Raw genomic sequence first — 22,132 nt, forward strand, 5'->3', positions numbered from 1 at the left:
AGGGGACCATGCGTACCAGGATAGGGATGAGGGGCACCATGCATAAAAGGATTGGGGGGTGAGGGGACGATGCATACCAGGATTGGGTGGTGAGGGGTGAAATGCATACCTGGAATGAGGGGTGAGGTATGCCATTCATACCAGCATTGGGGATTAGGGGTACCATACATACCAGGATTGGGGTGTAAGGGTGCCACGCATACCAGGATTGGGAGGTGAGGGGTGCCATGTGTATCATGATTAGGATGAGGGGGTACCATGCATAGCAGCATTGAGGGGTGAGGAGACCATGCATACCAGGATTGGGGGGTGATTGGTGCCGTGCATGACAGGAATGGAGGGTGAGGGGTGCCATGTATACCAACATTGGCGATAATGGGTACCATACATACCAGGATTGGGGGGTGAGTGGTGCCATGCATAGCAGCATCGAGGGTAGAGGGGAGCCATGCAAACCAAGATAGGGATGAAGGGGTACCATGCATACCAGGATCGGACTGTGAGGGGACCATGCAAAACAGAATTGGCGGGTGAGGGGTACCATGCATACCAGGATTTTGGGGTGAGGGGACCATGCAAACCAGAATAGGGATGAGGGGGTATCATGCATACCAGGATTGGGGGATGAGGGGACCATGCATACCAGGAATTAGGGGAGAAGGGACCATGAATACCAAAATTGGGTGGTGAGGGTACCATACATACCAGTATTGAGATGTGAGGGGACCATACATACCAGGATTGGGGAATGAGGGGTGCAATGAATACTAGGATAGGGGGGGTGAGGGGACCATGCATACCAGGATAGTGATGAGGGGGTACCATGCATGCCAGGATTAAGGGGTAAGGTGACCATGCATACTAGGATTGGGGGTGAGGTGTGCCATGCATATCAGGATTTGGGGGTGAGGGTAACATCCACACCAGGAATAAGGGGTGAGGGGACCATACACACCAGGATTGGGGGGTGAGGGGTACCATGCATACCAGGATTTGGGGGTGAGGGGACCATGCATACCAGGATAGGGATGAGGGGGTACCATGCATACCAGGATTTGGGGGTGAGGGGACCATGCATACCAGGATAGGGATGAGGGGGTAACTTGCATACAAGGATTAGGGGGTGAGGGGAGCATGCATACCAGGATAGGGATGAGGGGGTACCATGCATACCAGGATTAGGGGGTGAGTGGACCATGCATACTAGGATTGGGGGGTGAGGGGTGCCATGCATAACAGGAATGGGGCGTGAGGGGTGCCATGCATACCAACATTGGCGATAATAGGAACCATGCATACCAGGATTGGGTGGTGAGGGGTGACATGCATATCAGCATCGGGGGATGAGGGGTGCAATCCATACCAAGATAGGGATGAAGGGGTACCATGCATACCAGGATTGAGGGGTGAGGAGACCATGCAAAACAGAATTGGGGGGTGAGGGGTACCATGCATGCCAGGATTGGGGGGTGAGGCGACCATGTATACCAGTATAGGGATGAGGGGGTACCATGCATACTGGGATTGGGGGGTAAGGGGACCTAGCATATCAAAAGAGGGATGAGGGGGTACTATGCTTAACAGGACTTGGGGATGAGGGGACAATGTATACCACGATTAAGGGGTGAGGGGACCATGCATACCAAGATTGGGGGTGAGGGTACCATACATATCAGGTTTGTGATGTGAGGGGACCATACATATCAGGATTGGGGGATGAAGGGTGCCATGAATACTTGGATGGGGGGATGAGGGGACCATGCATACCAGGATAGAGATGAGGGGATACCGTGCATGCCAGGATAAAGGGTTAACCATGCATACTAGGAAAGGGATGAGGGGATACCGTGCATGCCAGGATAAGGTGACCATGAATACTAGGATTGGGGGTGAGGGGTGCCATGCATATCAGGATTTGGGGGTGAGGGTAACATACTTACCAGGATTAGGTGGTGAGGGGACCATACATACTAGGATAGAAATGAGTGGTTACAAGGCATACCAGGATTAGGGGGTGAGGGGACCATGCATATCAGAATAGGAATGGGGGGTACCATGCATACCAGGATTGGGGGATGAGGGGACCATGTATACAGGGATAGGGATGAGGGGCTACCATGCATACCAGGATTGGGGAGTGAGGGGTCCATGCATACCAGAATAGGGATAAATGGGTACCATGCATACCAGGATTGACGTGGTAGTGGACAATGCATACCAGAATAGGGATGGGGGGTACAATGCATACCAGGATTGGGGGATGAGGGGACCATGTATAGAGGGATAGGGATGAGGGGCTACCATGCATAGCAGGATTGGGAAGTGAGGGGTGCCATACATACCAGGATTGGGTGGTGAGGGGTGCCATGCATATCAGGTGGGGGGTAAGGTGTGACATGCATAATAGGACTGGGGCGCGAGGGCTGCCATGCATAACAGGATAGGGATGAAGAGAAACCATGCACACCAGGATTGGGGGGTGGGGGGACCATACATACCAGGATTGGGAGGTGAGTTGTGCCATGCATACCAGAAAAGGGATGAGGGGTTACCATGCATACCAGAATTGGGGGGGTGAGGAGACCATGCATACCAGAATAGGGATGAGTTGGTACCATGCATACCAGGATTGAGGCATTAGTGGACCATGCATACCAGAATAGAGATGAGGGGATACCATGCATACCAGTATTAGGGGGTGAGGGGACCATGCATATCAGGATAGGGATGAGGGGGCACCATGCATACCAGGATTGGGGGGTGAGGGGATCATGCATACCAGGATTGGGTGGTGTGGGGTGAAATGCATATCAGGAATGAGGGGTGAGTGGTGCCATTCATAACAGCAATGGGGATTAGGGGTACCATACATACCAGGATTGGGGTGTAAGGGTGCCATGCATACCAGGATTGGGGTGTGAGGGGTGCCATGCATATCATGATTGGGACGAGGGTATACCATGCATAGCAGCATTAAGGGGTGAGGAGAACATGCATACCAGGATAGCAATGAAGGGTTACCATCCATACCAGGACTGGGGGGTAAGGGAACCATGCAAACCAGGATTGGGAGGGTGAGGGGTGCCATGCATTCCACAACTGGGGGTGAGGAGTACCATGCATACCAGCATTGGGGATAAGGGGTACCATACATACCAGGATTGGGGAATGAGGGGAACATGCATACCAGAATAGGGATGAGTGGGTACCATGCATACCAGGATTGGGAGGTGAGGGGACCATGCATACTAGGATAGGAATGAAGGTGTACCATGCAAACCAGAAATTGGGGTGTGAGAGGACCATGCAAACCAGGATTGGGGGTTGAGGGGTGCCATGCATACCAGGATTGTGGGGTGAGGGGAGCCATGCATACCAGGACTGGGGGGTGAGGTGTGCCATGCATACCAGCATTGGAGATGAGGGGTACCATACATACCAGGATTTGAGGGTGAGGGAACCATGCAAACCAGAATAGGGATTAAGGGGTACCATGCATACCAGGATTGGAGGGTGAGGAAACCATGCACACCAGAATATGGATGATGGGGTACCATGCATACCAGGATTGGGGGGTGAAGAGTGCCATGCATACCACGACTGAGGGGTGAGGGGTACCATGCATACCAGCATTGGGGATGAGGGGTACCAGACATACCAGGATTGGGGGATGAGGGGACCATGCATACCAGAAGAGGGATGAGGGGGTACCATGCATACCAGGATTGGGGCATGAAGGAACCATGCATACCAGGATAGGGTGGTGAGGGGTGCATGCATATCAGGATTGGGGGGTGAGGGTACTATACATACCAGGATTGGGGGTTAAGGGGACCATACATAACAGGGTGAGGGAACCATGCATACCAGCATTGGGGATGATGGTATTTTACATACCAGGATGAGGGGTTGTTAGGTACCATGCATACTAGGATTGGGTGGTGAGTGGTACCATGCATACGAGGATAGAGATAAGAGGGTACCATGCTAACCAGGATTGGGAGGTGAGGGGCCATGCATACCAGGTTAGGGATGAGTGGGTACCATGCATACCAGGATTGGGGGGTGAGGGGACCATGCATACCAGGATTGGGGGGTGAGGGGACCATGCATACCATCATTGGGGATGAGGGGTACCATACATACCAGGATTGGGTGGTGAGCGTTGCCATGCTTACCAGGATTTGGGGGTGACAGCTGCCATGCTTTCCAGGATAGGGATGAGGGGGTACCATGCATACCAGGATTGGGGGGTGAGGGGACCATGCATACCAGTAAGGGTGGGATGAGGGGTGCCATGCATACCAGGGCTGGGGGGTGAGGGGTGCCATGCATACCAGGATTGGGGGGTGAGTGGACCATGCATACCAGGATTGGGGGGTGAGGGGTGCCATGCATATCAGGATTGGGGGGTGAGGGTACTATACATACCAGGATTGGGGGTTAAGGGGACCATACATAACAGGATTGGAGGGTGAGGGGACCATGCATACCAGCATTGGGGATGATGGTATTTTACATACCAGGATGAGGGGTTGTGAGGTACCATGCATACTAAGATTGGGTGGTGAGTGGTACCATGCATACCAGGATAGAGATAAGAGGGTACCATGCTAACCAGGATTGGGAGGTGAGGGGCCATGCATACCAGGTTAGGGATGAGTGGGTACCATGCATACCAGGATTGGGGGGTGAGGGGACCATGCATACCAAGATTGGGGAGAGAGGGGACCATGCATACCATCATTGGGGATGAGGGGTACCATACATACCAGGATTGGGTAGTGAGTGTTGCCATGCTTACCAGGATTTGGGGGTGACAGCTGCCATGCTTTCCAGGATAGGGATGAGGGGGTACCATGCATACCAGGATTGGGGGGTGAGGGGACCATGCATACCAGGATTGGGGGGTGAGGGGTGCCATGCATATCAGGGCTGGGGGGTGAGGGGTGCCATGCATACCAGGATTGGGGGATGAGGGGACCATGTATACCAGGATTGGTGGGTGAGTGTACCATGCATACCAGGATTGGGGGGTGAGGGTTGCCATGCGTATCAGGATTGGATGGTGAGGGTACCATATATACCAGGATAGGGGGTTCAGGGGACCCTACATACAAGGATTGGTGAAGAGGGGTGCCATGAATACAAGGATAGGGGGGTGAGGGAACCATGCATACCATGATAGGGATGAGGGGGTACCATGCATACCAGGATTGGGGGTGAGGAAACCATGCATACCAGGATACAGATGAAGGGGTACCAAGTAGTGATCAGCAAATGTGCTCGCCACTACTCGGTACTCACCCGAGCATCATGGTGCTCGACAAGCTCAGCGCTCAGCGAGTATTTCCAGGTTGCTCGGGCCGGAACTCGGGTCCCCTCCCTGCATGTTTGGCGCTCTTTAGAGAGCCAATGAACATGCAGGGACTGCCTGCCATGCACTGGAATGCCGTAGCCATGTTAGTTGTGGGCATTACAGTGATTGGCTGGCCGCACAGCGTCATCAGGTCTATTTCTGACCTGGCTCCGCCATGCTCGTCACAGTCACTCAGGATCAGACAGTGTAGGGAGTGCTGCTGCTGTGTCAGGGAGAGATTTGATCATGTATTAGGTAGTGTAGGGAGAAAAGCCGTACATTACACATATCCATCTTAACAAACAGTCCTTCTGAGGACTTATCCATCTGCAGAGATATCAGGCAGGCAGGGTGTATAGGCAGGATATATAGCAGACTGCAGTGCATATAGCACAAGAGTCTGCATTCCAGTTCTGTCGGCTTCTGCTGTTAGATATTTCTGGAAATAGGCCCAGGTCTCTGGGGCCAGGAATTATTTTTTTTGCATCTTAATCCTCATTATTTGCTTAAAAAACAATCCAAAGAACATGGTTTTTCTGCGCCATTTGCTTTTTGGCACTGCAAAATACAGCCAGGTTTTTTCCATATTACAGTGCTAAAAATCCATCTATTAAAAACTGTGTTTTCTCCGTCACACGGATCACATATACGTTTTCAGAAAATACTGCCATTTCTGGCCTCCTTTAATAAAAAAAATTCAGTGTGTCAGCAAAGTTTTTGACCCTTTTTTGCTGTTCAAAACAGTTACCTATTGGCCAGGTATTTAAAACTGTGTTTTCTCCGTCACTCGGATCCCATATACGTTTTCAGAAAATACTGCCATTTCTGGCCTCCATTAAAAAATGTTTTCAGTGTGTCAGCAAAGTTTTTGACACTGGTTTGCTGATCAAAACAGTTACCTACAGGACAGGTATTTAAAACTGTGTTTTTTCCGTCACACGGATTACATATACGTTTTCAGAAAATACTGCCACTTCTGGCCTCCATTGAAAAAAATTTTCAGTGTGTCAGTGAAGCAATTGACACCAGATTGCTGTTCAAATAGTTACCTACAGGCCAGGTATTTAAAACTCTGTTTTCTCCGTCACACGGATCACATATACGTTGTCAGAAAATACTGCCATTTCTGGTTTTCATTAAAAATTTCTTTCAGTGTGTCAGTGAAGCAATTCACAGCAGTTTGCTGGTCAAACTATTAACCTACAGGCCAGGTATTTAAAACTCTGTTTTCTCAGTCACACGGATCACATATAAATTCGCTCCAAACTCAGTCATTTGTAGTGAGCATGGAAGATACTCTCCTTCATTTAAAATGGGCAAGGCATGTGGCAAGGGACGGGGAACTGGGCATGATGGTAATGGTGCATGCAGAGGCTGAGGGCAAGGCTGTGGGCAAGCCAAAATTGTGCCACAACAAACACCCACATCTTCTCGCCTGACCTTCCTGTCCCAATTTCTAGGGGACCACAGAACACCGCTATTGAACCCAGAGCAGTGTCAAAAGGTTGTTGGTTGGATAGCGGATAATGCTTCCAGTCATTTAGCCACCACCACCACCACCCTTTCTTTCACACGGTCAAGTCTCAGTAGCTGTGAGTCTGGACCGCATATTCCTCACCCTGATCCTCCTTCCTCCCACCATGCCGAGTACTCAGAGATAACTGATCCCACACTAAGACACTCTGAAGAGCTGTTCACTTTTCCATTTATAGATTGGGGCCTCTCGCCCGGTCCACTTGAAGCGGGGCAAGAGGAGATCGCATGCAGCGATGCCCAAATATTTGAGCAGCCACGGTCACACGAAGGCGACAGTGGGAAAGGGTCACAAGAGGTGGACGATGATGAGACACAATTGCCAGAAAGTCAGGAGGAGGACCAGGGTGCGGAAGTGGAAGACGAGGTGGTGGATGATAAAGTAACTGACCCAACCTGGCAGGAGGACATGCAGAGCGAGGACAGCAGCACACAGGGGGAGGGAGGCAGAGCACCCCAACAGGCAGGAAGAAGCAGTGTGGTAGCCACAGATAGAAGGCAGGCAACCATTTCCCGTAACATCAACACAAAGGAAGTTGCCAGTACAACTGTTAGGTCTTCCCGAGTCTGGTTGTTTTTAACGATTCTGCCAATAACCCCAAAAAGGCCATTTGCACCACCTGCCAGGGCAGCATCAGCAGGGGTGGCAAAATGACCAGCCTGACCACCACCAGCATGATCAGGCACATGGCAGCAAAGCACCTGACTTTGTGGTCCGAACCCCAGTGTCCAGGAACAGTGTCTGCGGGTGGCACCATTGCTTCTTCTGCTGTTGTGCCTGCAAGCTAATCCCCTGTCCATGGTGCATGCGAAGATGCCTCCTGCCCTGCACCTGTTGTTGCACACTCTCAAGTAGCAGCATCAGGAAGCATGTCCTTGTCCTTGTCCCAGCGCAGCATTCAGTTGTCCATACCCCAGTCCTTAGAACGCAAGCGCAAATATGCAGCCAACACACCACAGGCCACACTACTAAATTCTCACATTTCACGACTGCTTGCACTCGTAATGTTGCCTTTTAGGCTCGTGGAGACGGAAGCATTCCACAACATGATGGCGGCGGCCGTCCCTTGGTACTCAGTCCCCAGCCACCACTATTTCTCCCGGTGTGCCGTCCCCGCATTACACAAGCACGTGTCCCAAAACATTAGCCGTGCTCTCAACAACGCAGGTACCGGTATAGTCCACCTAACCACAGACATGAGAACAAGTGGTGTGGGCAGGGACGGTATATCTCGCTGACGGCACCCTAGGTTAACATAGTGGAAGCCGGGACCCTGTCTGACCTTGGGACAGAACACGTCCTCCCGACGCCAAGGATTGCAGGCCCTAGCTCAATCAGGGTTGCCCCCAATGTCTACAGCTCCTGCACCTCATCCTCCTCAGCCTCCCCCTCCTCTTCAGCCTCCATCTCTGAAATGACCACATCAGACACAAGCTGGAAGCACTGCAGCACTGCCTCGGCCAAGCGGCAACAGGCTGTGCTGAAGCTAATATGCTTAAGTGAAAAACCGCACAATGCTGAAGAGTTGTGGACAGCTCTGAAAGAGCAGGCAGATCTGTGGCTCACACGGCTGAACCTACAGCTAGGCATGGTCGTGTATGATAATGGCCGGAACCTGGTGGCGGCTCTGAGGCGAGGCGAGCTCACACACCTACCATGCCTGGCCCATGTGCTTAACCTCGTGGTTCAATGGTTTCTCAAATCCTACCCGGAGCTGCTGGATCTACTTGTTAAAGTATGCCGGCTGTGTGCCCATTTTAGAAAGTCAGCTACAGCTTCCGCCGCCCTTGCAGTGTTTCAGCAGCCTTTGCAGCTTCCGGCTCACAGACTGGTGTGTGATGTCCACATGCATTGGAACTCTACACTGCTGATGTTGGGAAGGATTTGTGAGCAGAAGAGGGCAGTTGTTGAGTACCAGCATAAACATGGCCGTCGGTATTCAGTTCAGACTCCACACATAAGACCTCAGGAGTGGACTTGGATGTCAGACATATGTACCATCCTCCAAAACTTTGGGTGACAATGAGGAAGAGGAGGAGGTGGAAGGACAGGAGCTAGTTTCATGCACTATAGACGGTACTACCTGCACAGCTGTCATGCTGTCTGTTCAGCATGGATGGCCAGAGGACAGAGAGGAGGAGGAGGAGGAGGAGAGCATGGTCAGTCATCCTCTCGGTGAGGACACGGAAGTCTTGCCTGTTAGTAGTCTGGCATGCATGGCCGAGTTTATGTTACACTGCCTTTCCCATGACCATCGCATTCTCAAAATTTTGGGTGACAGTCATTACTGGTTGGTGACACTTCTAGAACCATGCTACAAGGAGAACTTTATATCTCTTATTCCTGAGGTGGACAGGTCTACAAAAATAGGGCAGTACCAGAAGGCCCTTTTTGCGCAGCTATTAAAAAAATGCCCATCTGAAAGCACTGATAGCAGAGGGCGCACTTCGTTGGACAACCAAGGAGTACAGGTGAGTGAGACACAACTTCAATCCAGCAGAGGCAGGGGAACACTGTCAAAGTTCTGGGAGAGTTTTCTCAGACCCTCCCATCGCACAGGCCCTGAGGCGTGGGGTACTCTCACAAGGAGTGCAAAGTTTGGAAAGATGCTAAGGGAGTACCTTGCTGACTGTACCAACGTCCTCCGTGATTCTGCTGTGCCTTAAAATTATTGGGTATCCAAGCTGGATATGTGGAATGAACTGGCTCTCTATGCCTTGGAAGTCCTGGCCTGCCTTGCCGCCAGCGTTTTATCAGAGCAGGTTTATAGTGCCGCTGGTGGAATTATAACTGATAAGCGCATCCGCCTGTCAACTGAAAATGCTGACTGGATGACTCTTATAAAGATGAACAAGGGCTGGATTGGGCCAGACTTCTCAACACGACCGAATGATAGCAGTGTAACATAAACTCCAATCCAGTGTTTTTTCTTGGGAGGTGTATTCCCATGCACCTTTTCACACCCACACCTGAGTATATGCTTCCTGATTTTGGCTATTTGCTCTTGTCCTCCTTCTTTTCCTCATTTTCCACCACCATATTACCAGGGTGACCGTGGTCCGTGATGCAAAACCCACCTAATTTTTTTAAAGGGTGTTTATGATGCCCGTAAAAAATTTTTTTTATATAGTATGTTCATGTATACACCCCAGGGGTAAATGCACTTAGTGCATGGGTATTACAAGTATAGGAGGCCCACTCCTTTCTAATGGGAAAAAAAATTTATGAAGCCCTCCTCCACGTCTCTTCCAAGGGGCATTGAAGTGCCTCCAAATTTTTGGCAGCCCTTGAATTCACTGCATAAGCCAACAATATGGGAGACTCTCTCCTTTCTAATGGGAACATGTCATTAGTGTGGCCCTGCTCTGTGTGTCTTTAAATTCTTAGTGGGGTTTTTTCTAAAATTGTCAGCCGTTGGACTCACTGCATACTCTATAACTGTGTAGCAGACCCTCTCCTTTCTAATGGGAACATGTCATATCTTGTTACTGTGGCCCTGCTCCATGTGTCTTTAAATTCTTATTGGGGTTTATCCTAAAATTGTCAGCCATTGGACTCACTGCATACCCTATAACTGTATAGCAGACTCTCTCCTTTCTAATGGGAACATGTTGTACCTTGTTACTGTGGCCCTGCTCTGTCTGTCTTTAAAATCTTATTGGGGTTTTTCCTATAATTGTCAGCTGTTGGACTCACTGTATACCCTATAACTGTATAGCAGACCCTCTCCTTTCTAATGGGAACATGTCGTACCTTGTTACTGTGGCCCTGCTCTATGTGTCTTTAAATTCTTAGTGGTGTTTTTACTAAAGTTGGTCAGCCATTGGACTCACTGCATACCCTATAACTGTATAGTAGACCCTCTCCTTTCTAATGGGAACATGTCGTACCTTGTTACTGTGGCCCTGCTCCATGTGTCTTTAAATTCTTGGTGGTATTTTTACTACAATTGTTCAGCCGTTGGACTCACTGCATACCCTATAACTAAAGACAAGCAAAATACCCAAATAACTGGAAGTAAATGGAAAAATCGCCAGTGCATAAAAATAATAAAGGGTATTTAGTTAACATATTTTGATCAAAATAATGTAAAAGCCATCCCGCCACCTCACGTCAACCCTTATGGAACAGCCCTAACTCTAATATTAAAACCTTACCATTTGTCAAGTGACATACATATGGAAGAGGACAGAGATACTGTACCCCTAGTAGAAGCATGGACCTGAGAGGCAGAATAAACCTTTCAGCTCAGACAAATGGCGGCCACACCCTTATATGCACTGAAGCACACTAAACTACAAAGAAAAAACCTGGGAGTCTGAACTGAAACGTAAATTGATGTGCATGCAAAATGTAAATGCATGTTCACACAAGGCCACTAGACAAAGAAAAACCAAAGACAAGCAAAATACTCAAATAACTGGAAGTAAATGGATAAATCACCAGTGCATAAAAATAATGATAAATAATAAAGGGTATTTAGTTAACATAATTTTGATCAAAATAATGTAAAAGCCATCCCACCACATCATGGCAACCCTTATGGGACAGTCCTAACTCTAATATTGACTAACTGAAAAGATGGTAGCAAATTGCAAGCTTTCGAGACTACTCAGGTCTCTTCATCAGGCATAGTATACCACAAAATCTGAAGAGTCACATATTTATACACAATAAGACACAGAAAAAATGCAATAGGTAAGACTGGTGATGAAAAGCAGAGTTATTATGGAAGAGATAAACAGTTCTGGCTATAAATATTTTAACAGTTTATAGATAAGGAGTGTGAAGGTTTTATTGTCCTGTCATTAGGTCCAGTGTTATGATGGTCTCATGTCTGAGGGGCACATTCCTTAGTTGATGTAGAATGACATAAATCCATGCAACACATTCATTCCTGCTCTGAAAGTGTTAAAGGCCATCATCGGTTTATATTCTGAGATTCTTCTTTCTCTTTGAGATTTGAAGTTACTTTTTAATACAAGTAATTTCATGTCTTTTATGCTGTGATCAGGGGAACAAAAATGCTTGGCCACAGGTAGATCTATTCTTTTTTCTTTTATTGTGTGGCGATGATGATTCATCCTTGTTCTACGTTTTTGCCCTGTCTCCCCTACATAAAGACCCCCAGCTGGACATTTGGTGCATATAATTAAGTACACCACATTAGTTGAGGTGCAGCTGAAAGTACCTGGGATCTTATAGTCCTGATGTGAATTGGGAATCTTTATATTGTATGTGGTCGTTATAAACGGACAGGTTTTACATTTTTTCTGGTTGCAAGGAAAGGTACCTGTAGCTGGTGGAGATGACAGGGAGCTTCTGACAATGATGCTTCTTAGATTTGGGGGCTGCCTGAAACACAGAAGTGGGGGGTCTGGAAATATGGATTGTAATCGGGCATCTTTTTGTAGTAAGGGTTGTAGTTTCGGTGCAGCTCTCCTTAGTGCCTCCAGATTTGGATTGTAGGTTACTACTAGAGGCACCCGGTTGTTTTCTTGTTTGGTTTTGTAATGTGGGAGATGATTCCTTGATATTCTGGTGGCTCTTATAATCTGGTTCTCAATTGATCTTGGATGGTAGCCCTGTTTCAAAAAGGTCTTTCTGAGTCCATCAAGGTGTTTGTCTCTATCCATCTGGTTGGAACATATCCGATTGTATCTGATGGCTTGGCTGTAAACAATAGAGTTTTTTATGTGTTTTGGATGGAAACTGTCCCATTTAAGGTATGTAGGATGGTCGATTGGTTTCCATTACAAGGATGTCTCTGTTTCATTGTTCTGTAGCTTGATGATGGTGTACAAAAAGTTAATTTCAGTACAGGAGTAGTTGAGTGTTAGGTTGATGGTGGGATGAAATCAATTAAAGTGTTCATGGAACATCTTCAGCTGTTGCTCAGACCACATCCTGATGATTAAAATATTGTCATTAAAAGGTATCAACCACTGAGGACTTTCAAATCTTAATATTTTTCTATCTACTGGCTAACACGGTACAAGAATATATATATTTTCGAGCATCTCGAGCAGTTAGATGCTTGGGCGAGCACTGAGCAGTAGCGAGCGTGCTCGCTCATCATTAATTTTGATCAAAATAATGTAAAAGCCATCCTTCCACATCAGGGCAACCTTTATGGGACAGTCCCTAACTCTAACATTAAAACCTTACCATTTGTCAAGAGACATACATATGTATAAGAGCAGAGAGACTGAACCCCTAGTAGAAGCCTGGACCTGAGAGGCAGAATGAACCTTTCAGCTCAGACAAAGGGCGGCCACACCATTATATGCACTGAAGCACACTAATCGACAAAAAAAAACCTTGGAGTCTGAACTGAAATGTAAATTGATGTGCATGCAAAATGTAAATGCATGTTCACACAAGGCCACTAGACAGAGAAAACCAAAGACAAGCAAAATACCAAAATAACTGGAAGTAAATGGATAAATTGCCAGTGCATAAAAATAATGATAAATAATAAAGGGTATTTAGTTAACATAATTTTGATCAAAATAATGTAAAAGCATCCCGCCTATTTTTATGCACTGGCAATTTATCCATTTACTTTCAGTTATATGGGTATTTTGCTTGTCTTTGGTTTTTCCCTGTCTAGTGGTAATGTGTGAACATGCATTAACATTTTGCATGCATATCAATTTACGTTTCAGCTCAGACTCCCAGTTTTTTCTGTATACCCTATAACTGTATAGCAGACCCTTTCCTTTCTAATGGGAACATGTCGTACCTTGTTACTGTGGCCCTGCTCCATGTGTCTCTAAATTCTTAGTCGGGTTTTTCCTAAAACTGTCAGTCGTTGGACTCCCTGCATACCCTATAACTGTATAGAAGAATCTCTCCTTTCTAATGGGATCATGTTGTACCTTGTTACTGTGGCCCTGCTCTGTGTGTCTTTAAATTCTTAGTGGGGGTTTTCCTAAATTTGTTCAGCCCTTGCATTCACTGCATACCCTATAACTGTATAGCAGACCCTCTCCTTTCTAATGGGAACATGTCGTACTTCTTACTGTGACCCTGCTCCATGTGTTTTTAAATTCTCATTGGGGTTTTTCCTAAAATTGGTAAGCCGATGGACTAACTGCCTACCCAATAACTGTATAGCAGACTCTCTCCTTTCTAATGGAAACATGTCGTACCTTGTTACCGTGGCCCTGCTCCATGTGTCTTTAAATTCTTAGTGGTGTTTTTCCTAAAATTGGTCAGCCATTGGACTCACTGCATACCCTATAACTGTATAGCAGACCCTCTCCTTTCTAATGGGAACATGTCGTACTTGTTACTGTGGCCCTACTCTATGTGTCTTTAAATTCTTAGTGGGGTTTTTCCTAAAATTGGTAGGCCGTTGGACTAACTGCATACCCTATAAGTGTATAGCAGACTCTCTTCTTTCTAATGGGAACATGTCGTACCTTGTTACTGTGGCCCTGCTCCCTGTGTCTTTAAATTCTTAGTGGTGTTTTTCCTAAAATCGGTCAGCCGTTGGACTCACTGCATACCCTATAACTGTATAGCAGACCCTCTCCTTTCTAATGGGAACATGTCATATTTGTTACTGTGACCCTACTCTATGTGTCTTTAATTCTTAGTGGTGTTTTTACTACAAATTGTCAGCTGTTGGACTCACTGCATACCCTATAACTGTATAGCAGACGCTCTCCTTTCTAATGGGAACATGTCGTACCTTGTTACTGTGGCCCTGCTCTGTGTGTCTTTAAATTCTTAGTGGGGTTTTTCCTAAAATTGTTCAGCCATTGGACTCACTGCATACCCCATAACTGGATAGCAGACTCTCTCCTTTATAATGGGAACATGTCGTATCTTGTTACTGTGGCCCTGCTCTGTGTGTCTTTAAATTCTTAGTGGGGTTTTTCCTAAAATTGTCAGCTGTTGGACTCACTGCATACCCTATACCTCTATAGCAGACTCTCCTTTCTAATGGGAACATGTCGTATCTTGTTCCTGTGGCCCTACTCTATGTGTCTTTAAATTCTTAGTGGGGTTTTTCCTAAAATTGTCAGCCGTTGGACTCACTGCATACCCCATAACTGGATAGCAGACTCTATCCTTTCTAATGGGAACATGTCGTATCTTGTTACTGTGGCCCTGCTCTGTGTGTCTTTAAATTCTTAGTGGGGTTTTTCCTAAAACTGTCAGCTGTTGGACTCACTGCATACCCTATAACTGTATAGCAGACGCTCTCCTTTCTAATGGGAACATGTCGTACCTTGTTACTGTGGCCCTACTCTATGTGTCTTTAAATTCTTAGTGGGGTTTTTCCTAAAACTGTCAGCTGTTGGACTCACTGCATACCCTATACCTCTATAGCAGACTCTCCTTTCTAATGGGAACATGTCGTACCTTGTTACTCTGGCCCTGCTCTGTGTGTCTTTAAATTCTTAGTGGGGTTTTTCCTAAAATTGTCAGCCGTTGGACTCACTGCATACCCCATAACTGGATAGCAGACTCTATCCTTTCTAATGGGAACATGTCGTATCTTGTTACTGTGGCCCTGCTCTGTGTGTCTTTAAATTCTTAGTGGGGTTTTTCCTAAAACTGTTAGCTGTTGGACTCACTGCATACCCTATACCTCTATAGCAGACTCTACTTTCCAATGGGAACATGTCGTACTTGTTACTGTGGCCCTGCTCCATGTGTCTTTAAAATTCTTAGTGGAGTTTTTCCTAAAATTGTCAGCCGTTGGACTCACTGCATACCCTATAACTGTATAGCAGACTCCCTCCTTTCTTATGGGAACATGTCGTACTTGTTACTGTGGCCCTGCTGTGTGTGTCTTTTAGTTCTTATTGGGGTTTTTCCTAAAATTGTCAGCCGTTGGACTCACTGCATACCCCATAACTGTGTAACAGACTCTCTCCTTTCTAATGGGAACATGTCATACTTGTTACTGTGGCCCTGCTCCATGTGTCTTTTACTTCTTATTGGGGTTTTTCCTAAAATTGGTAAGCCGTTGGACGCACTGCATACCCTATAACTGTATAACAGACTCTCTCCTTTCTAATTGGAACATGTCACAACTTGTTACTGTGGCCCTGCTCCATGTGTCTTTAAATTCTTAGTGGGTTTTTTCCTAAAATTGGTCAGCCGTTAGACACACTGCATACCCTATGACTGTACAGCAGACCCTCTCTTTTCTAATGGGAACATGTCGTACTTGTTACTGTGGCCCTGCTCGTTTTTTCTTTAAATTCTTACTGACGTTTTTCCTAAAATTATCAGCCGTTGGACTCACTGCATACCCTAAAACTGTATAGCAGACCCTCTCCTTTCTAATTGGAACATGTCGTACCTTGTTACTGTGGCCCTGCTCTGCGTGTCTTTAAATTCTTAGTGCGGTTTTTCCTAAAACTGTCAGCTGTTGGACTCACTGTATACCGTATAACTGTATAGCAGACTCTCTCCTTTCTAATGGGAACATGTGATACCTTGTTACTGTGGCCCTTCTCCATGTGTCTTTAAATTCTTAGTGGAGTTTTTCCTTAAATTGTCAGCCGTTGGACTCAATGCATACCCTATAACTGTATAGAAGACTCTCTCCTTTCTAATGGGAACATGTCGTACTTATTACTGTGGCCCTGCTCCATGTGTCTTTTAGTTCTTATTGGGGTTTTTCCTAAAATTGGTAAGCCTTTGGACCCACTTCATACCCTATAACTGTATAGCAGACTCTCTCCTTTCTAATGGTAACATGTCGTAACTTGTTACTGTGGCCCTGCTCCATTTGTCTTTAATTTCTTAGTGGGGTTTTTCCTAAAATTGTTCAGCCATTGGACACACTGCATACCCTATGACTGTATAGCAGACCCTCTCCTTTCTAATGGGAACATGTCGTACTTGTTACTGTGGTCCTGCTCTATGTGTCTTTAAATTCTTAGTGGGGTTTTTCCTAAAATTGTCAGCTGTTGGACTCACTGCATACCCTATACCTCTATAGCAGACTCTCCTTTCCAATGGGAACATGTCGTACTTGTTACTGTGGCCCTGCTCCATTTGTCTTTAAATTCTTATTGGGGATTTTCCTAAAATTGTCAGCCGCTGGACTCACTGTATACCCAATAACTGTATGGCAGTCCCTCTCCTTTCTAATGGGAACATGTCGCACCTTGTTACTGTGGCTCTGCTCCATGTGTCTTTAAATTCTTAGTGGGTTGTTTCCTAACAATGTCAGCTGTTGGACTCACTGCATACCCTATACCTCTATAGCAGACTCTCCTTTCCAATGGGAACATGTCGCACTTGTTACTGTGGCCCTGCTCAATGTGTTTTTAATTTCTTATTGGGGTTTTTCCTAAAATTGTCAGCCGTTGGACTCACTGCATACCCAATAACTGTATAGCAGACTCTCTCCTTTCTAAGGGGAACATGTCGAACCTTGTTACTGTGGCCCTGCTCTGTGTGTCTTTAAATTCTTATTGGGGTTTTTCCTAAAACTGTCAGTCATTGGACTCACTGCATACACTATAACTGTATAGCAGACCCTCTCCTTTCTAATGGTATCATGTCATACCTTGCTACTGTGGCCCTGCTCTATGTGTCTTTAAATTCTTAGTGGGGTTTTTCCATCATTTTGGCATCCCTTGCAGTCACAGCATGGGCATTACCACTATAGGAGACCCGCTCCTTTATAATGTGAACATTTTTTTTTACTGAGACCCTCCTCTATGTTCCTTCAAAAGGGTATTGGGTTGTGTCCAAATTTTTGGCAGCCCTTGCAGTCACTGGATACGCAATAACAGTATAGGAGACCCACTTGTTAATAAATGGAACAACAAATCATAGCTGGCTGATTGCTCTCTAACAATAGCTAGGGCCGACTACTGGCCTTTTAAGAATAGTAAGGGCTGTCTGATGTCCCTATAAAAATAGGCTTTATGACTTTCAGAGTCCCTCCATCATAAATAAAACAGGATGTGTCTGATGATGTGTCACACACCACATTGCCAGATAAGGTTGTAAAATGTTAAAATGACATTTCCCGGTGAATGCATTTGTCTTGAAAAAAACGTAAAAAAATAACAAACAAAACGATCTTCCTTTAGTATAAAAAACAGCATCACCAATTTAGCAACAATGTAATCACATTGTTCAGCTCATGCACCTCCTCCTACATCTCCGAAATGACCACATCAGTCACAAGCTGACATCACTGCAGCACTGCCTTTGCCAAACGGCAACAGTCTGTGCTCAAGAAAACATGCTTAATGCTTAATTGACAAACCGTCCAGCGTTGCAGAGTTGTTGAAAGCTCTAACACAGCAGCCTGATCTGTGGCTCTCACCGCTGAACATACAGACAGGCATGGTCGTGTGTGACAATTGGCGGAACCTGGTGACGGAGGAATGACAGCTGGGGTAGATACGGTTTCCCTCTATGCCAGTCCTTTCACCGAGGTAAAGAATATGGCTGTGGTGAAATACAACTCCCACTGAGAAGCTGTTTCAGATTGGAAAACATTGTGCCCACTAGAGGATTTGATTCTGAGGGCTAACCTTTCTCCCCCGCTCAAGAGCCCCATAGCAGCTGCAAAGTTAGCGCTATCATGAACTCTCCTGAGCTAGAAGCCAAAGCACACCAGAGGATTCTCTGTTGGGACCATCCAACCCTGCCAAGAATCAGTCCTGGCTAAGAAAAGACACTCTATGGCTGCGGAGGAGGAAACACATGCAAACACAGGGAGAACATACAAAGTCCTTGCAGATGTTGTCCTTGCTGGGATTTGAACCCAGGATCCCAGTGCTGCAAGTCTTCTGTGCTAGCCACTGATCTAACAGGCTGGAGAAACTTGTAACTACTGCTTCTCTATCTTCAGCTCCTTTGTGAGAAAATGTATTTTGGCAGCCACTCAGTCTACCAAATAAAATTCATGAGAAGGAAATTGGGGATGGCTTCGCTACTGGTACTGGGGGCAGTGCTAATACCATGGCAACGTACCATAATTTGCTGGAAATATTCCAGGGTGGTAGGAGGCAAGCAAATTCCCACAGAAAAGTACCAGCAGTAATATTCAGGGACCAGCACTTGTAGAAGACGGAGACAGCACCGGGAGAAATAGTGACGACTGGGGACAGAGTATGGACATGAATCATGAGGCATGTGATTGTGAAAAGCTTCCGCCTCCACAAGCCTAAAAGGCCACAATTCAAGTGAAAGCTGATTTACAGGACTTCCTGTGAGAAAAGACACACAGGGTAGATAGGGTTTCCCTCTATGCCAGTCCTTTCACCGAGCTAAATACAACTCTCAGCCAAAAAAGTTGTGGACTGGCTCCATACCGTCCCAGGCCACATTCACCTGTCCATGTGTTTGTGGTTAGGTAGTTCTTCCCAGTAAGTGCATTGGGGGGGGCACGGGTAATGTTGTGGGACCTGTGCTTGTAGAAAGCGGAGGCGATACCGGGAAATATAGTGGCGGCTGGGGACCGAGTATGGACACCCGGCCACCACTGGTATGTGGTTGTGAAGAGGTTCCGCCTCCACAAGCTTAAAAGGCCACATTTCAAGTGCAATCAGCTGCCCAGAAATCTGTCAGTTTAGTGTTGCGGCCTGTGGGTGGGTGGGTGGCTGGCTGCATACTTGCGCTTGTATTCCAAGTAACAGAAAACTAAGCAGATTGTGGCCTCTATCATCATCATGGCCTCACCTCGGCTCTATGAACTCTCCTGAAGGAGAAGCCAGGGCCCGCTACAGAGGAATCTCTGGTTCTCTGGTGGGCCCATCCAACCCTCCCGAAATGCAGCCCTGACTAAGAAAAGTGTTGGCGAAGGTTCACGGACACTCTATGGCTGCTTTTTTAATGTGGATTGGCCATGCTTATGCATGTTATTTCTCAAATGGCATTAGAGATCAGGCCATTGCCCAACTCTGTATTCACGAAATTAAATGTGCAAAGAAAGATGTGTGTCTGTCAAAGCACCACCGACAAGGGCGAATGGATGTTGGACGGGCTGCCATTGCTTCTGCAACAAGCTGCATTACAGCACTTCCTGTGAGAAATGACATGCAGGGTAGATAGGGTTTCCCTCTATGCCAGTCCTTTCACTGAGCTAAATACAACTGTCAGCAAAAAAAGTTGTGGACTGGCTCCGAACCGTCCCTGGCCACATTCAACTGTCCACGTGTTTGTGGTTAGGCGGTCCTTTCCAGGAAGTGCACTTGGGAGGGCACGGGTAATGTTGTGGGACCTGTGATTGTGGAAGATGGAGGCGATACCGGGAAATATAGTGGCGGCTGGGGACCGATTATGGACACCCGGCTGCCACCGGCATGAGGTTGTGAAAAGCTTCCGCCTCCACGAGCCTAAAAGGCCACATTTCAAGTGCAAGCAGTTGTCAAAAATTTGGCAGTATAGTATTGCAGCCTGTGGGTGGGTGGCTGGCTGCCTGCATACTTGCGCTTGCATTCCAAGTAATGGGTTAAGGACAACTGAACGCTGCAGTGGGACAAGGACGTGGACGGTCATTGTTGTAAGTCTGCAACGACAGGTTCATGGCGGGAGGCATCTTCACATGCGCCAAGGATCACTTATGATGGGCACACTTTTAGGCAGTGACCTTGGAGACAGAGATGCTTCCTGGGGTCTTCCCCATGCTGTTCCCATGACTTTTCAGCACTGTATGCATGTGTCTGATGATGTGTCACACACCACACGGCTAGATAAGGTTGTAAAATGTTACATTTTCTGGTTTCCTGGTGAATGCATTTGTCTTGGTTGAAAGCAATGCATAAGTGCAAAAACGCATCAGAAACACTACGTGTGAACATAGCCCACGGTGTGGAGGAGTATTTTTTTGGGGGGTTATTTATTTTGCCTTATATACAAGTCATTACCCTGGAAAGGATGTTCCAGGAAAATCCATTTTGGTTTCATTTTTGTATGTTTTATTGTGAGTCCGTAAAAGTGGTGTAAAACTCTGACAACGTTGTTAACAGCAGTGATCTGGGAGTAAGAGATGCTACCAGGGGTCTTCCCCAGCTGTCCCCATGTCATTTGAGCACTGTTCCCATCGGTTTGGGCAATTTTTAGGGACTCTGCAGACCTCCAGGGGGGAGCCGCCTGAAAAATGCTCGAGTTTCCCATAGACTTACATTGGGCTCGTTGCTCGGGTCGAGCACCCGAGTATTCCAATTTGGTCGACCCGAGCAACGAGTACCCGAGCATTTTATTGCTCGCTCATCACTACTCTTCTGCAATATTTTAGATTCCCACATCCTTGATAATGGCAACAGCTGTGAGATAGAGGGATTGATCATATATGAGTTGGAGGCAACATTAAGAAGAAATTATCCCAAACTGAATGTAAGTGGATCCCTACATTGCAGACGTCTCCACATGGCCTAATTGAACAACTTAGTTTTGCTTGTTTCCTGTAATTATATTCCTGGATCATGTTTGTCTGCTATTTATCTTTCAATATATGGTTTAATTCTGAGTGCTCACCACTGAGCAGCACCGTGGCTCAATCGTTAGCATTGCAGCACTGGTACCCTTGGTTCAAATCCCACCAAGGACAGCATCTGCAAGGAGTTTGTATGTTCTCCCCATGTTGTTGTGGGTTTCCTCTGGATTCTCTAGTTTCTTCCCACACGCCAAAGACATACTGATAGGGAATTTAGATTGTGAGCCCCGATGGGGACAGTGCCAATAATGTCTGTAAAGCGCTGTGGAACTAATGGAGCTATATAAGTGAGTAAAATAAATTAATTCTTTCAATTTGTTTACTGAGTCTATTATATTGTATACATCTTTAGGGATTCACTCTTTCGGGTAGGTGTTAGGTAGCGTTACATAGTTACTTAGTTACATACTTACATAGGTTAAAAAAAGACCTAGGTTCATCAAATTCCACCTTCGTCTACCAATTGTACATTTTTTCACTAATTTAGCTATAACCCACAATGTTATGTGTATCAAGGAAATCATCCAGTCCCTTTTTAAAAGTTGTTATAGTTTCTGCCATTAATACTGTGGCACCCCAGGAGTCTGGCTGCCACAGTGGCATTGCCTGTCTCACAAGAGGTGATGCCATGCCTGGAAGCAAGCAGGGGTCCCCTAGTCAGGTATACTAACATGCAACACGTTCCTGGCTCCAGACCAGCAAGGGGAGCTCCTCCCCTTAGCAACTGGGATCTGGAGGTGGGTTTAGTTAGACATAGTAAGAGGAGTTGAAGTCAGGACGTTGAAGAGGAAAGACCTAGGGAGTGGAG

Source organism: Phyllobates terribilis, unplaced genomic scaffold (genome assembly GCF_046119375.1).
Source record: "Phyllobates terribilis strain yellow unplaced genomic scaffold, ASM4611937v1 Scaffold_4__5_contigs__length_816908805, whole genome shotgun sequence".
In the NCBI taxonomy this organism is placed as follows: domain Eukaryota; kingdom Metazoa; phylum Chordata; class Amphibia; order Anura; family Dendrobatidae; genus Phyllobates; species Phyllobates terribilis.